Below are 18,476 nucleotides of genomic sequence, written 5' to 3'. Positions count from 1 at the left end.
GCTTCGGTTATTCCTGGGGGGTCGGTCTCAGAAGGTGTTATTGGGGGACACCTGTTCAACCCCACAACCCTTGTCGTGTGGGGTTCCTCAGGGCTCAATACTGTCCCCCATGCTGTTTAATATCTACATGAAGCCGCTGGGTGAGATCATCCAGAGTTTCGGGGTACGGTGTCATCTGTACGCAGATGATGTCCAACTCTGTCAGTCCTTTCCACCTGCTACTAAGGAGGCTGTTGAGGTCCTGAACCGGTGCCTGGCCGCTGTAACGGTCTGGATGAGGGCGAACAAATTGAAATTGAATCCAGACAAGACAGAGGTACTCCTGGTCAGTCGCAAGGCCGAACAGGGTATAGGGTTACAGCCTGTGCTGGATGGGGTTGCACTCCCCTTGAAGGCACAGGTTCGCAGCTTGGGTGTGATCCTGGATTCATCGCTGAGCCTGGAGCCCCAGGTCTCGGTGGTGACCAGGAGAGCATTTGAGTAACTTAGGCTCGTGCGCCAGCTGCGCCCGTACCTTGGGAAGTCTGACTTGGCCACGGTAGTCCACGCTCTGGTTACATCCCGTTTAGACTACTGCAACACTCTCTACGTGGGGTTGCCTTTGAAGACGGCCCGGAAGCTCCAACTGGTCCAACGTGCGGCAGCCATGATACTAACAGGAGCGGGGCGCAGGGAACATACAACCCCCCTGCTGTACCAGCTCCACTGGCTGCCGATCTGCTACCGGGCTCAATTCAAGGTGCTGGCATTGGCCTATAAAGCCCTAAACGGTTCCGGCCCAAGATACCTAACTGACCGCCTCTCGGCCTATGAGCCCACGAGGACTTTGAGATCTTCCGGGGAGGCCCTGCCCTCGATCCCGCCTGCGTCACAGGCACGGCTGGCGGGGAGGAGAGATAGGGCCTTCTCGGTGGTGGCTCCTCGGCTGTGGAACACCCTTCCCGTGGACATCAGGCTAGCTCCCTCCCTGTTGATATTCCGCAGGAAGTTAAAGACCTGGCTGTTTAAGAAGGCATTTGAATAAGAAGTGCAATGACTGGTAATTTGACCATAGGAATGGAACAACGGAAATGATATCGGATTGTGGGTTTGATGATGAGACGACTCGGAATGGCTTTTGTAGTAATGTTGATGTTTTGATGAGATGTTTTTGATAATGATGAACTGTGGATTATTTTACACTATGCTTTGTATTTTGAACCTGTTTTTCTATGTTGTACACCGCAATGAGTCGCCCTTGGGCTGAGAATTGCGGTATATAAGCAAAGTAAATTAAATTAAATTAAATTAAAATCTGGGGAGAGTGCAGGTGAGCTTCCTCTATCAGCTCCAGCTCCCCATGTGGGGACATGAGAGAAGATTTCCACAAGGATGGTAAAACATCAAAACATCCGGGTGTCCCCTGGGCAATGTACTTGAAGATGGCCAAATCTCTCACACCAGAAGTGACTTGCAGTTTCTTAAGTTGCTTCTGACACAAAAAAGCCCAATACACAACTCTATTTAGGCCACTTCCTAAAAGGACAATGTGTGGGTACCTACTACCAAATATGCAACTTGTTGTGCATCATCACCATTCACCATCAGGGCAGTATAGAGAAACATTCCATAATTCCATAAGCAGTGACATATGATATGCCAGCCCGATATAGAATCTCAGTGCCTGTGTATTGTTCAGTGAAGAATAGAAGATGTTCATCTGGGTGCAAAAAGGATGCCCTCTAGCTGCCCCTACCAGTGCTTCTCAATGATTTGATGAGGCATACCACCACCACCCAGTGTGCCAGGGACCATGAAAATATAGTAATAATATGACCGATATATATTTTCATGCTTATAATTGTAGTTCTTGTCCCTGCTTGGAATATTAGCTTTCTTTTGTGATTTTCTAGTGAAGCACACAAAATATGCATATTTTGATGTACAATATTTCCAAAGCTGGGCTGTATTAGTCAGATGGTCACATCCAGGGACATTAAATAATGTATAAGGCTATTCTTAGGAGACCTCATCACTGTCTTTGCTTTTCTGTAAGGAAGTCATCTCTGTCAGGAAATTATAAATAAGTAACCTCACAATGAAGCTCACTTTGCCCCTCCATAAGCTACAAAGATTCATACTGATAACTCCCCAAGCACATTGACAGGAACAAGAAAACCTCTTCATCCAATTGCTATGTCAATAATGTATGCACAACGACTGATCTAGTTGTGCAATATAAACACATCAAATCCAGGCTTCCCCTTCATCTGTCGACACTTATCTTATGAAAACAAATACATTTGTATATGTGTGTCAGTGTCTGTTTTTCCAGCTTCAATGAGACAACTTGAAAAAAATCACTCCTATTTCCACAAGTAAACAATTTTTCCAAATGAACTTAAAATAGATTTTAAAGCATTTGTTTTCATTTTAGGAACCATTTTTCCTGCTGGAATTGTAAATAACATACTGTCCCAGACTTAAGTCTTATTAGTGCGCGTGTGTTATTTGTGTGGTATAGTGCATAACTTTCCAAACTGTGTGTCTTAACATGTTACCGCAGTGTGCAGTGTGCCACATGAATGTAATGAGAAACCTCTGAATCTAAGTGAGATGAGCAATAAATCTTATCTTTTTAAAAACATAAATGGAAGAGTTTCATGAGATATATTGGGTCCTCATACATTTCGTCACTACAATTTATGTATGTGTTTCTATCTCTTATGAGAGATTGGTTGGTTCAACCTCTAGTTTGCTAGTTAAACAGAATTACTGTATCATGAAAAGATGCATGTCTAATAGGCATGTCACCAACATAAAATGATTGGAAAGCTCTGGTGCAGTGATTGAGCATTGGACAACGACTCTAGAGAACAGGGTTCAATTCTCCACTCAGCCATGGAAACCCAATGGGTGATATTGGACAAATCACATACACTCAGCCCCAGGAAACCCCATAATTCCTTTAGGATATATATAAGTTGGAAATGATACCACAGCAATAAATAACTAAAGTATCTACAGACCCACTAGGAAAATCCAACAAATGTTACATTCAGCAAATGACAAGAGGGATCCTCTCACTTCTGCAGGAGTCTACCGTATACCATGCAGTTGTGGGCAAGTCTGCATAGGGAGCACCAAACGTAGCATTGCTCAAACACAAATCAAGATACATGAATTGCACTGCAGACTGCTTCAACCAGAGAAGTCAGCCATAGCAAAGCACTTGATGAACCAACAGCATATTATTTGAGAATACAGAAATGCCGGACCACTCTAACAACCACCATGTCACAGAGAAGCCACTGAAATCCACAAGCATGTGGACAATTTCAATAGAAAGAAAGAAACAATGAAAATGAACAAAATCTGGCTACCAGTATTTAAAAAACAATTCTAAAATCATAAGAGTAAATAAAGAACAACACTCAAAAACAGGTGAATTCCAGACAAGAAACAACCAGGGCCAGCTAATCCCCTCCCAAAAAAGGATTCCCCCAGGCAGCAAGAAGCCAGACCTTGAAACGGCCAGGTCATTGACTACTAATCAAGGTGGCCAATTGCAACATTCACATTGGCTTCCAACAGAAAAGAGTTTTTTCTCCCACCCTGGGCATTCCACAGATATATAAACCCCATTTTCCTAGTTTCCAACAGACCTCACAACCTCTGAGGATACCTGCCATAGATGCAGGCAAAACATGAACATGGCCATACAGCCCAGAAAACTCACAACCCAATGTTATTTAGACCTCCACTTTTCAGTCAAAAACAAGACTCTCGGGGCAACTGACAAGATAATACAGATTAAAACAAAATCATGATGTAAAATAAGACAAATTTCACAGTAAATGAGAGCACCCAACCGGTTAGGTCCCATTCAGAAGCAGAGTAGTTTAGATGCCAAACACCTGCTTGAATGAAAAGATCTTTGCTTGCTGGAGGAAGAATAATAAAAAGAGCCTTTTCTTCAATTAGTGCAAAGTGTAATAGTAGCCAAGAGGAAGGCTTTGCTTTCATTTTTTCAGCAGATTTTCAGCAGATTGTTCTTCTTTCCTTATTGTTTTGGGAGCTGCTTTATGTATAACTAACTGAATGTGTGATTTATTATGCAAATCTAATTTTGTATTATTAATTCATTGATTAATTTCATTCACATCCCTCCTTTCATCTATGAACTTCAGTGACGAAGGCCTTATTTTGGCCTCATTTTACTGTCTCAGAAAACACCATGCAGTGAGACACAAACAACATATAGGTCGGCATTACAAGCTTGATTTACAGTCTTGCAACTTTGGGGATTAATGTTTATGGCAATTAATGACTGAATGTGACCCCAAAAACCTACTTCTTAAGCCAACCATTGAAGGGTTTCTGAGGCACTGCAGATGAGGGGGCTCTGAAATTAAATCTGCAAGAATGCCTTTCAGCTGAAGTTCTGCATGGCTTAAGAGATGGCTTTGGAGGGACAGCAACGGCAAAGGTATTTAGGATAACAGAGCTCTGACATTGTAGCTACATCTGCCGATGCATTTTCTCAGCCATGATGTTCAAACATAGACGCAGCTACGTCTCAACGAACGGGAGTGCAGGGAGTGTACATCATAGCAGATGACACCGTCAAAGGGGATGAAACTAAAATTACTGTCTAGAAAAAAATTGTGCAGTTTCAGCAGACATTTATCATTTTTTATTTAAAATATCCCTGCAGTTAAATATAACTGCAAAACCATTTTCCGTAAACCCATCTTACATATGTTATATCCATATATCTACAAGGCAGAAACTCTATGCTAATTTTCTTCTAATGCGAATAAGCTCTATGCTAATTTATTTCTAATGTTAATAAACCTTCAAATATGTATGTGCTCTGGTCAGAGCTGTCATAATTATCCAGTTATGATGACATCCCGAATAAGGTTTAAACTATGCGGTTTCATCTGCACTAATTGTTATTTGTGCTGCTGGTGGATCTTTTTTTAATAGTCACTGATTTTGTCACATTTTCTGGTATTTTAGCTACAATATTTCAAGTTGCATACTGCAATTATACAGAAATTATACTGTTTAGCCAGTATTACACCACCTGACATCCACTGGGAAGTAACAACCAATAATGAAAAGACCAAGGCAGTGACCTCTCTGCCCATCTCCTGTTCAGATTTCAGCCAGCACACCAATGCCTTAAATCAAGAAATAGCTTTCCAAGATCTACAGAGATACTTGCAGGAAGCGGGAGTCCAAAAGTGGCAGGCTAAAACCCAGAAGCTCAATTCATTGCTGACACTGAATGAGAGACTCCCTCTTGGGCACACAGAAGACTTGGGCAACTTGGAAGGTGCTGAACAGACTGGGCTCTTACACCACAAGATTCGGAGTCAACCTTAAGAAATGGGGCCACAAAGTGGAGTCCACGACATGCAAGTGTGGAGAAGAGCAAACTAAAGACCACTTACTACAATGCAGTCTGAGCCCTGCCACATGCACAAGGGGGGACCTTCTTATAGCAACACCAGAAGCACTCCAAGTGGCCAACTACTGGTCAAAGGACATTTAGCATAATGCCAAGTTTTTAACATTGTTTGTGTTTTAACTACATTACAACTGTACCCTCAATTCACTACTGACATGACAAATAAATAAGCTACAATACTATGGTTAGTTCTGGTCAGGTATGGGAGGAGGTCCATGGAGTGACACCATGATTTACTGAATGGGTGACACTCACCCTAGTGATGCATGCCACTCTTATATGTGCATCTTATCAAGATTTCAATGCATGAACAGAAGGGGGTTACCCTTTCCCAACACAATCACAGCCCCCTTCTGACTTTCTCTCCCCATGGCTAACAACAATATGTAGTGTTCAACAATATGCAAGTATTCAAACACAAGCAAAGTAAATGTTACCATTTTTACCAAGGTGAGTCAAGGATCTATAAAAGCAGGTATTATAAGAATACAAAATAGTATATTGTCAGGTTCCTGAAAGCAAGGGAAAGAAAGGGCAAGGTAGATCAATTGCACTTCTATGAAGACAAAATAAATTGGATCAGTAAACTGATCAAGCTATACTTATGCTTAAAAGTGAATAAGAGTATTAAGGAAAGATTAAGCCATGTCTAGGAGATGAGCTACAGAAGACAAGCAAGGCCAACAAAGGTGCAATGTGGTCCTGATACAAAAGGAAAGTTAAAGCATTATATAAAAAACATTTCAAAATCAATCCATTAACTGCACTGCTCCAAAATCCTTCAACAAAAGCCATATTGATTTTGTTAACTATCTGTACAAAATTGATGTTTTTCTAGCTCCCATATTTTCTCATAAAAAGGAGTAGGGACACAAAAGAAAATCACATTGACCAAGATGTTTTACAGATCAATCCACTCATGGTTTGTAAGATGGTTAATAAAAGCATGCATGTGTTATCCAGTCTCTTATCACTGGAAGGAAATCATAAACAGTCTATCATTTCTTCCAGGTGTATTTACGTAAATATGCACAGCTACAAATGTTTGCAAAGTGCAGACTAAGTAGCCTCAGTTAACAGGAAAATATATAAAATAAGTGCTCATTAAGAAAAAATGTATTCAAAATATGTATAATAAGGAGTATGTACCAGAATGTAATGTGAAAAATGTATCCAAAATATGTACAATTGAAGTGTATACCAAACTGTGCACAAATGTCTATATCTGGCAGCCCACTATTCAATTTGGAATGGCAGCGCTGGGAAGATTCTGAAAAGCACAAATGAAAATCTGATAGAAACTGATAGATTTTCATATCTGTTCTTGCAAAACTTAAAAGGAGCCTCATGGCCCATCAATTCAATGTCACACTCAATGCACTATCTCCAGCTAATACATCAGGAGCCCCCGGTGGCACAATGGGTTCAACCTTTTTGCCAGCAAGACTGAAGACCGACAGATCAGAGGTTTGAATCCGGGGAGAGCACGGATGAGCTCCCTCTGTCAGCTCCGGCTCCCCATGCAAGGACATGAGGGAAGCCTCCCACAAGGATGGTAAAACATCAAAACATCCAGGTGTCCCCTGCATAACGTGCTAGCAGGCAGCTAATTCTCTCATACCAGAAGCGACTTGCAGTTTCTCAAGTCGCTCCTGACACAAAAAAAAAGTTAATATATATCCAGCAGGTAGCTGTCCAGTCAAAACAAACCATCTCTCTAAGTCAGGGGTCCTCAAACCTTTTAAGTAGAGGGCTGCTTCAGATTGTTGTGGGGTTGGACTATAGTTTGAAAAAAGCATGAACAAATTTGTATCCAACTGCACATATCTTATTTGTAGTGCACAAAACTAATGACTGCCTGTTGTAAGGCACCCTGAGTGCCTCTTCAGAGGTGAGAAGGACAGGATAGAAATGCCTGAAATAATAATAATAATAATAATAATAACAATTCAAACTATTACACCCTATCCCAGGGGTCCTCAAACGTTTTAAACAGAGGGCCAGGTCACAGTCCCTTAAACTGTTGGAGGGCCGGATTATAATTTGAAAAAAACATGAATGAATTCTTATACACACAGCACATATCTTATTTGTAGTACAAGAAACACTTAAAAACAATCCAATAATTGAAATGAAGAACAATTTTAACAAATATAAGCTTATTAGTATTTTAATGGGAAGTGTGAGCCTGCTTTTGGCTGATGAGATAGGATTGTTGTTGTTGTTGTTGTGTGCTTTCAAGTCGTTTCAGACTTAGGTTGACCCCAAGCGAGGGCTGGGTAAATGACCTTGGAGGGCCGTATCCAGCCCCCGGGCCTTAGTTTGGTCAAAAATGAAGCAGGAAGCGGCATGTCACTGTGTTGTTGATGCAGTTTCAGATATCTCTGCTGTCACTCAAGAGAGAAGGGGCAGTGGCAGAGAAGGGAACATGCCGAGGGAGGGGTGCAATATCTTCTCCAATAAGTCCCCAATCAGAGGAGGAAACCATCTTGGAATTGGCATACTTTTTTCTTTCTCCCACTACTATTAATTGAAATGTAATTTTTATAAGACCAAGTTTTGAGAGGAGGGAACACCAAGGAATCTGCCATCCACCTTTTGCCCTGATCCTTACAAGGTGACAGTGCCTCAAAAGTGGTGGCTCCTCTGTCATACACAAACCTCCCAGGTTTGCTCTGCAAGTACAGGTTGAGTATCTCTTATATGGAATTCAAAAATCCAAAATACTCTAAAATTGTCCACAAAGGTGGCTGAAATAGTGACACCTTTGCTTTCCGAGGGCTATGTTTATAAGGTGTATATGAAACATAAATGAATTTCATGTCTAGACTTGAGTCCCATCTCCAAACTATCTATGTATGTATGTGTATGCAAATACAGATATTCTAAAATCCAAAAAAAAAATGACATCCAAAACACTTGTAGTCCCAAGCTTTATAAATAATGAGTGCTCAACCAGTGTTATTATCAGTAATGTTTTGCATATAACTGAAGCATATAGTCCCTTTTCTTTTTAATTCAGGATCACTTGTCTTTTGTATTTCTGTAACTAAAACATTGGCTTCCACAAATTAAGCTGAGCCAGGACCTCACTGTGTTTTGTCCTATATTTATAAACACTTGGGCCAAACTGTGACTTAAAAGATCCCTGCAATATGGCACAAAGCCATTTGTTATATTACTGCTTTATAGAAATATGCTCTGAGAAAACTATTGGGAATTATCCAACATAAAGAATTCATTCTTGATCTTGAGCCATGTCTGCACTGCAGGTTAGCTTATTTCTGCCTGATGCTATACTGGCTTCAATCACATACAGTTTTCGCAATGCGGTCAATTGTATGTAGTCTTTCTAATCCGGTCTTCCAGGGTTTTTTAGATATTAAAAACACTACCAATTTATGGGATTTGGGTACTTTCTTGAAATATGGCAGGCTGAATATGAACATTAGCATATTCTGCCAAGATGTGTACACCAACAGAGGATCCCAGGTATTTTTTCCCTAGAGCCTTGTTTCTGAGTCTTATACTGACTTGGCAGAGAATTGGAGTAGTTGGCTGTAAAAACAGGACAGCCTTATTTTAAAGAGCAACCAGACTTAATATTGTTAATTAACTGATGCAAAAGTAAACTGTAGCTGCTATCTCAGGGAATCTGAGTTGATGAACTTGATGGGAACTATAAGTTGGAGGGACTGGGCTGTGGCACAGCTAGCTGATAGCCAGCTACATTAAATCACTACTGACCAAGAGGTCATGAGTTCAAAGCCAGCCTGGGTTGGAGAGAGCTCCTGACCATTAGTCTAGCTTGCTGTTGACCTTTGCAGCCTGAAAGACAGTTGCATCTGTCAAGTAGGAAATGTTGGTATCATTTTATGCTGGGAGGCTAATATAACAAATTTACAACACCATAAAATCTTCCAGCAGTGTGTGAAAGAATGAGGAAGTATTCCATCAAAGGACTCGGTGTCACAAATGGACGGTGAAGCAACATCTCCTCTGTGGCTGGAATCAAGCTGGAATCGAGCATAACCTCATGAAGCCAAAAAGCTAGGATGTTAAATTGCCTCTGTGTCTGTCTATATATGTTGTATGTCTAATTGGCATTGAATGTTTGCCATATATAAGTGCATTGTAATCTGACCTGAGTCCCCTGCAGGGCGAGAAATGTGGAATATAAATACTGTAAACAAACAAACAAACAAACAAACAAACAAATAAATAAATAAATAAATGGAGAATGTAGTGACCGTTCTGACATATCAGTTGTGTATTCCTTCATGGCAGGGGATTGGACTAGATGGCTCTTCTGATCCTTTCCATTCTGTGACTCCATGAGCACAAATTTAAACTGTACAATTACTGCTTCTGAAGTTCTAGAAATAGTTCCTTTGAAATATGAGATGAGCCAGGAGGTCTCATGAGCCATTGAATACAACTTCTTGCTCACTGCAAGAGCTCCAGCTAAAATATCTCTTACAGGTAACTGTCCAGCCTCTTTCTGAAGATGTCCAGAGATGGAGACCTTACCACCTCTCTGGGCAACTTCTTGCATTGACAAACCACTTTTAGGACCTTTTCACACAGAGCTTTTTTCACCCCATTCTTCCATTTGTTGACAGAGCCTACCGATCATCATGAGATTATGCTGGCTTGGCTTCACACATTTCTCCCAAAGTGGAAACACATCAGAAAGTGTTTTTTCAGGTAGCACATTGACGCCTTTTCTCCCACATGATGGGAACAGGGACAGGGGCCTTTTCCCATCCCCATCATATGATGGGGGAAGGAGGGAGGGCTTGTAGAGCACCACGATCCGCCCCCACTCACCTTCCTTTTCGCTGGTGAATGCCGGAGAAATGGCATGACCCTGGGACCGTGTGAAGAGGTTCTTACTATCAAGAAGTTCCTTCTAATACTCAATCAAAATCTACTCTCCTCTGACTTCAAGCCATTATGCCTTATCCTCCTCTCTGTAACAGCCCTTGAGGTATTTAAAGAGTACAGTTGTGTCAGCCCTCAGTCTTATATTCACCAAGCTGACTAAGCCCAGCTTTTTCAACCTTCCCTCATATGCCTTGTTCTCTATAACTATTATCTCGTGGTCCCCCAGACTGAATGAAGTACTCCAGATGAAGCCTGACCAGTGCAGAATATAGTTTCTTTGAGTTGGAAACCGCTTCTATTAAGAGAGTTATAGAAGGTGAAATATCATTTCTTTGTTGCAGCATCACACTCCTGATTCATGTTAAACTTATGATCGACAATAACTCTGAGGCCCTTTTCACATGTAGTTCATCTTAGCCATGTATCCTACAATGGATCTGAACATGCCAAGGAAAGAGAGCAATTCCAACTGAATAGCATTTTTACAGATAACACAATTGTCAAGGGAAAAGAGACTCATACAATAAGGCTCATGGTTAACTGCTGTATGGACAAGATTTCCATCACTTCCCATCATTCCCCCAAAGAATTCAACACCTTCCCCCTTAATTCTTCCCAACTAGTCACATTTTACTCATTTTGCATATGTATTTTTAATTGATATATAGTTCTTTAGCACTATAACTGTCTGGTAATCAGAAAGATAGTTAAAGAAGAGAGGTCAGAGGAAGAGTGCCATGGCCAAGGTCATAATCCCATTCAACAGGTCATCAATAGTAGTGTCCAAAGGTTCGGAAGGAAGGAAGAGAGTAGATACAGATGGGATTTTCCCTTGCCTGTATTGAACACTCCAGGACAAAAGAAACAAAAAAAATCCTGGATTTACAAAGTCACAGCTAATCATGAAAATTCATGAGAAATAAACCAGCAAATTAGGAATGTTGTATGTAATGTTTAAAATCCTTTAAAGTACACATACAACTCCAACCAAATCCTGGGGCTTTGAACCAAGAGTTCTAACAGTTAGAATAGGAGAAAAGTCTTTACTGTTTCATAGTATTAGTAATCTGCAACTTACAGGAATAACTTCAAAAGTATTTCTAAATAGGTCTGTTTGCACAAGTGCTATTAGGGCCTTCTACTCACAATTATGGTGTTGAATTAAACCAGGAGAAGGCATAAGGGCTGAATACAGAGAAACATACAATTGGTGAACATTTCTCCTGCTTTTTAATCTTCATCTCAGAGATATTAATTTTGTTCTCTTTTTTTTTTTACAAAAAATAAATTGATTGGCATGATATCATGGATCAGAACGGTTGGTATCAGTCCCATATATTCGATAAACATGTTAATTTTCTGGGGAAGTTATTGGAAAGTAAATTGAAGCAATAACCCAAGTAGTAACTCCAGTTGCCCAGCCACTCTGCATCATTTGTAAGGGTTACAATGTGACTTTGAAAAACTAATAGTTTAAAGATTTCCAATCCCATATTTCCTTTTCCTGAACATTTGAGATAAGGCAGCCATCAAAATTAAGAAATGCTTCTCACATACTATTAGGCTGCAAGAAACTTAGTTGCTATTGATTAACCCTCTAGTTCACAAGTGTTAGAATTAAATTTCAGCTACAAACGCTGGTTAGCAGACAGAGTTAATAAGAGGCAATCAGAGCAACAATCAGTTAATTTGATTCAGCAAAGAAAATACATTTCTAAGCTTCACATTCCTCTCATTTTGTCCTTGTGGACCAAAAGACAGAGAGAATGCCCTAGGTTAGAATAAAGAGATTCATTCACTGGCTTTTTAAAAATGAAGATGTTTTTCTCCTTTCCAGTTTTTTCTTTTATAAACTAGGGATACTACTTACCTTACCAACAGCATTAAAGATAAGGGTAGTAGACTTCAAATTAAGACTTCTACATACTTGATCAATGATAGCAATTTTGTATCCTATTCAATAAGAACTTGGTTTTCCCAGAAGTCAAGACCAGTTATCATTAAGCATCCAAAACCATGCAGATTGGTGTTTTGGATGCCAATTCCATGTGATGATGTTGTCAAACAATCAACGCCACCCCCTCTCCCAAAAGTTAAACTTGATACAAGGCATATATGTATATATATTCCATAAAGTTCTGCAAAACTCCTCTGTTCCAGTCTTTCACAGTGGATACTATCTTCTGGAGCCAGTCAGAACCCAGGCATTCTGGGAAGGACTTATCATTCATTGACCTACCCAAAGCTGCAGGGGAGGTGGAGGGGAAACGTGTGTTTATCTAAAACCTAACACAATAAATCAATTCCAGATCCCCCAATAAAGAAGTTTTTTTTCCAAGTCCCAGAAATATTATGTTCCTGATTTCTACTTGAAATATCATTTAGGGTGTTCACATGGTTTGAAACTACGTAGTTGGGATTCACCAAATAGAACAGAGTGGCATTATGTGCTCCTTGATCTACAGTAAGTCCTATTGATAACACTAGTGTAATTCTAGGCAGCATTTGCGGAGATTCTGCCATATTGATTATACAGGGCACCTAATCTTGTCAGGTTTGAAAACTGTATAAGGCATCTTTAGCCTCCTGCAACAGATTACCAGCATCAGAAATCACCTCTGCATTTTCCTCTACCTCAGTGATTCCCAATCTTCTTTTGACCAGGGACCACTTTGACCAGGGGCTACTTTAATCTGGGGCCACTTTGACGAGCGACCACTCTCAAACATTAGTATCAAAAGTTTTTGTACGAATCAGTTTTTGGTCAACTTTAGATTTGGTTTGGTTATTTGGGGTGCCGATTCAGAAAATTGCATTGGACAGACCACAGCAGCTCTAATTTCTGATACAAAACATATGCCATCTAGTAGTTGCCATCTGTTTGCCCACAGAAAACAATTTTTAAACATCTAGAGCAGATGTGGTCTATCCAAAGGGTCGGGGCTGGTCAATAACAGGGAAGGAGTGGCAGGAAGCACAAAAGGAGCGGAAATAAAATAAATAAAATAAAGAGGGAGGAGGCTCACAAACCAGATTTTTATCCTCGTGGCCCACTGGTGGTCTGCGGCTCACAGGTTAAGAACCACTGCTCTATCTAAAGAACATCTAATATGATAACTTTAAAATGGTGAACCTGCCATTCCTAGGCTCTCATTTCAAGGAGAATGATCTGAATCTCACAAAGTCATTCATCATTGAGGAATGAGGGTAGTATGTAGAGTTAATCCTGGCTTTCTTTTTCTGAACCATTCTTTTATTCATATCCCTCCTGTCTTCCAAACATGAAACTGAAGGCATGAACTAAAAGAGCAGGTCCTATCAAAAACACTACTGCCTATTGCTAGTGTAAATTTCATTTCGGCATAGCTTGGCAGTGAGAGGGGACGGGACTGTGAAAATGTAAGATTTGAAACATCAGAATTTTACTGCAGAGAATGTATCTGGTCTACATTCATATTCTAGTTGCTAAAAATATTTTTAAAGTGCACTTAAGAGGATGAATAGCTGTTGTCTGAAAAAGAAAATTGACCTTGCTTCTTGCTCTTCAGCTCTGCCTTATCTAATTCTGACATCATTGCCAAAACATGATGGTTAAGAGGGCTGTCTTATAAAATGCTTCTTGCAGGAATTTACCGAGGAATCAACAAGGAGCAATCCCTATTGTGATAATATGTCCAGGCATACTCATCACTTAGGGAGTGACAGTCTGAGAATACCAATGAGATGTTCGATCAATTCTCCTTTTTTTTTAAAAAAATGACAATACCCTGGCAAATAATAGATTAAATCCTTAGACCTATAAATACTGTCTCGGGGTAAACAAACTTGAAGTGTTGGAGAACATTCCAAAGCTAACACATTGTTTATGCATAAATATATCCTTGCCAATTTTCCTGGAACATAAAATTGTATTAAGAAGGACTTTGACTTCCAGAAGTCTCAGATAGTATGGCTGCATTCGGTCAAAGCACCAAAACTAAAGGACCAAAATGTGAGACCATTGACTTTGACTAGTTCTGTCAGAAGTTCTGGACAGTATGACCACACTCGGGAAATTGGAGAATTAAAGCCCCCAAACTCTAGAGTATGGCTTTTTAAACTGTGGATCCCAAACTGCACTACATGGCAGTCCAGATCCAACCAGAAAGACATCATTCCAAAACTTAGGCCCCATTTACAATGCCATATAATCCAGTTTCTGAATGCAAATTATCTGCTTTATAAACTGGATTACATGGCAATATCTATATACATATGTGGCAGAGGTGTCCACTTACACAGCTTCCTGCCTCCACAAACAGGCTATAGTTCCAAGTGCAGAGAAGCCTCCAAAAACACTCCCCCAACTGACATTGCAGGTTATAGCGAGCACCATGAACATGTAGCCTAAACCCTGCCAATGTCCTCCCCAAACACTAGGGGCCACCACCCATGGAATATTTTCATTTGGGGAGAATTTCATCCTAGATTTGATATGTTTCCTCCACCACAGACAGGCATCCTAGGGTTCCTTGTGTGGAATTTGCATGACCCTGCCCACTGCCTCTCCTTTAACCCTTTCCTATGGCACACAGCAAACATAGTGGTATTGATCCGTAACTGAACAGACTGGAGGAGTTTGGGGGACCAATGATAGATCTGGACCAAACTTGGCACACACATCCAACTTGGCTAACTGTGCATACAGGCCTGGTTTGGGGAGGATTGACCCATGATTCTGGAAATTGAAGTTCACCCATGTCATTATGTATTTTCTAATGGGAGCATTCATAAAAAAAACAAAACCAAAGACTGGCTTTTTCCTAATAAATAGTGTTACAAATTAACTAAATGATATTACCTAACACCCCAAAACAAACAATGCCTTCTTCAAATAACCCAGGCACTGTCAAGTACCCAAGCTAGTAGATAAATATAATCCAGTTTAAAGTAGATAAGCTGCATTTAGAAACTGGATTAGATTGTCAGTGTCGATGGGTCCTGAAGTGCCTAATTGATTAGAAGGACCTGCTAGTGCTTTACCGAACTACAAAGGGTTACATAGGATGTAGCCATCCATGGCTGTTCAAATGGACTCCTATAGCTATGACTGTATAATGTAAAAGGACCTTGCTGAAGAGACAGGATCTTCCACCGCTCCGGAAAGCAATAAGCTACAGTACTTTATGTGATGCACAACCTCCTCCTCTAATATCCTGCTCTTACCTCCCAGTACCTGTCATTCATTTCAAGTGATTCATTCAGCCCCGGTGTACATCCAGACCAGAGCTACATTGTTACAGAGACAACTCCCACTATCTGTTATCCTTTTGTGTTCATTTGCATAGATCTCCTGTTAGTCCACATTTAATGCGGGAAGATACACATATAGGGAAGATATATAATAGTATGTGTCACCATAAGGAGTTAACACATATTAGAACATCTTGCCTGTTGTTTTTCCCCCTGCTAAGGTTGCCTATCTCCCTGCTGATCTGAGATCTATTACTATGTCATGTCATCCCATCAATTTTGTAATCATGTGCACACTTCATATGACCTACTTTAGGTATGCCTTTCTGAAACAAATCCTGATATGTTCTTGTTATTAAGCAATGTCTCACTGTCATTTAAAGGACACTTTAATGCTCCTTCCTCTCCTAGTTAGTCAGTGACAGTCAAATCCTGTAAAAGGAGGCAGGGAAACCTTTACATACATCTCTGAATTTGTATAGAGAATGTTCTCTGATACAGTGATTAAATTCATGATATTCAGTTTTTTCCAAAAACAATGCTACTGCTTTATATGATATCCCTTCATTTTGAAATGAATGCGTGGTGTTGGTGTGTGTGAACTAGAACTGACAATACAACAACAAGAATGCAGTTGCACTTGGAGAATAGAGTTAAAATGCATCCATTCAATAACTCCAAGAACTGGCCAAAAATGTTTTATGTATCTGTAATCTACATAAATTTTTAAAAGCTCAAAGAATGACATTATGGGAAGTCATATTGCCATTGCTAGGAATAAACAGATAGAAAAATGATATATGTTTATAATTATACTTAATACATTCTCTGTATTTTGCTTTTCGCTTGCCTCCAGCTTGAGTACATTGGAAGCAAAAGTATCACTGTTTCTGCCACCCATGTGGATCATTCTGCAGTATTTCAGATTTTGGAATTCTAGGTAAGGGATACTCTTCATGTAGCAGTAAAAATATCTCTATCGGACAAAACTGCATTGCTATGATAATAATAGATAGGAGACACTGCTGCACGAAAATGGTAGAAAAGCACAACTAGGGGACATTGCTTTTTGGACTGCAGTTTCAGAATCCCTTCAGGCAAAGATGAGAATTTTGAGAGCTGTTAGCTCACAAAATCTCTTTTCTGCTTTGTTTGCCACAGAACAGGTGTTAGAAGAGGTTCACCTAAACTTTCCTGAGTCTTTGCTTTACCTTTAATTGTTACCAAAGGTGATTCATAGCATAGTTCACAACTTTGTTTGCTCATGTTCCCCAAGCAGTTAAGGAGTGAAACTGAAGAAGGGCACATCTACAAACACCTAAATCCTGGAGGGGTCCAAAGTATTGCTGCTTTGATTGTCACTCTTACCTTTTGCATCCTTTGTTACCACAGGATATTTTAAGATTATTATTATTATTATTTCTCACACTTCTACCCCATCCTCCTCAACCCCCGAGGGGGGACTCAGGGCGGCTTACAAAAAGGCACAATTCGATGCCGGCACAACAACAAGGTAAAACAAATTCAACATATAAACAGTCATTAACCAATTAAACAAATTAAAACAATTAAACAGTCCATTATATATCACAGTCCCTAAAAACAATCTAGTACTCAACGTTTATCAGCTCAGAGTTGGTAAATTCAAAATCCACATTAAGGATGGTGAAAGCATGGCTGTCCAACTTTAAATCTAATTCTGACATCATTGCCAAAACATGATGGTTAAGAGGGCTGTCTTATAAAATGCTTCTTGCAGGAATTTACCGAGGAATCAACAAGGAGCAATCCCTATTGTGATAATATGTCCAGGCATACTCATCACAGAACAAGATACGTTCGGTCAGGTAATCTGGGCTGCAACTGTTTAGGGTTTTATAGGCTAAAGCCAGCACTTTGAATTGTACTTGGAAGCAGACTGGCAGCCATAACAGGGGGATTGTATCTCTTCAAAGGCAACCCCACGTAGAGCGCATTGCAGTAGTCTATTCGGGACGTAACCAGAGCGTGGCCAAGTCTGACTTCCCATTCTTAGTAATGATTTAGAAACCCAAAGCTCTCCATATCACTTGAACTCATTTTTACACACAAGGACAGAACTTGAAAATATTACTCTTTGAAACTGCCACTCCCTAAATTTCACAGCTTGGTCACATTATGTCCTATGCTAGCTAGAAGGTTCTGGGAGGCATAGTCCAAAAATTAATGTATCCATAGTAAATGGGTGAAGAAATGGTAGATAATTTTGCTTTATCACTCACATTTCCTATGAACCCATGTGATTTGTGAGTTCCTAATAATGTGTTGTCAAGCTCATAATAGCTTTTCATGTATAATTATTGAAATCTTCCCTTATTACATGACATTCTTTACCTCATTGTTATACTACTAATTGAAAAGGATATCACAGTAAGGCCTCTTCCCAAAAGACCTTGCAATGTCCTGGGTTTTTCTATATGCAGAAATTTTGAAGAATTCCCAAAGAGGTAGAAGTAATAAATGATGTTTTCACATTGCTACTTGTTAATGTTGAGCTTTAAAAGGTTTAAATGAAGAAACCCTGGCACAGAAATTGAATCAAGTGATGCAATTTACTGTAAGTGCTTTTTTTAAAAAATCCTGTAAAGGGACATAATGGTATTGTCAATTGAATTATAAATCTGGTCAAACAAAGAAGAATTATCACATATTTAATGTACGGAGCAAAGTAATAGACATACTATGAATATTCCCAACTGGAAAGGGGTCCATAAAGAAGGTTAAAGTTGAGCTATGGATTCACAGAATTATTAGCCTTGTCCTTTTTTGTGTTGCTTAGGGATATAAGGTGATAGAAAAGCTAGGTGGTTTAGGAATTCCCCAGGAAGAGGTACTCAAGAGTTTGAAAAGGTTACCCTTT

The sequence above is a fragment of the Anolis sagrei genome, chromosome 2 (assembly GCF_037176765.1).
Source record: "Anolis sagrei isolate rAnoSag1 chromosome 2, rAnoSag1.mat, whole genome shotgun sequence".
In the NCBI taxonomy this organism is placed as follows: Eukaryota; Metazoa; Chordata; class Lepidosauria; order Squamata; family Dactyloidae; genus Anolis; species Anolis sagrei.
The sequence above is the reverse complement of the archived record's forward strand: the minus strand, read 5'-3'. Positions refer to the sequence as shown.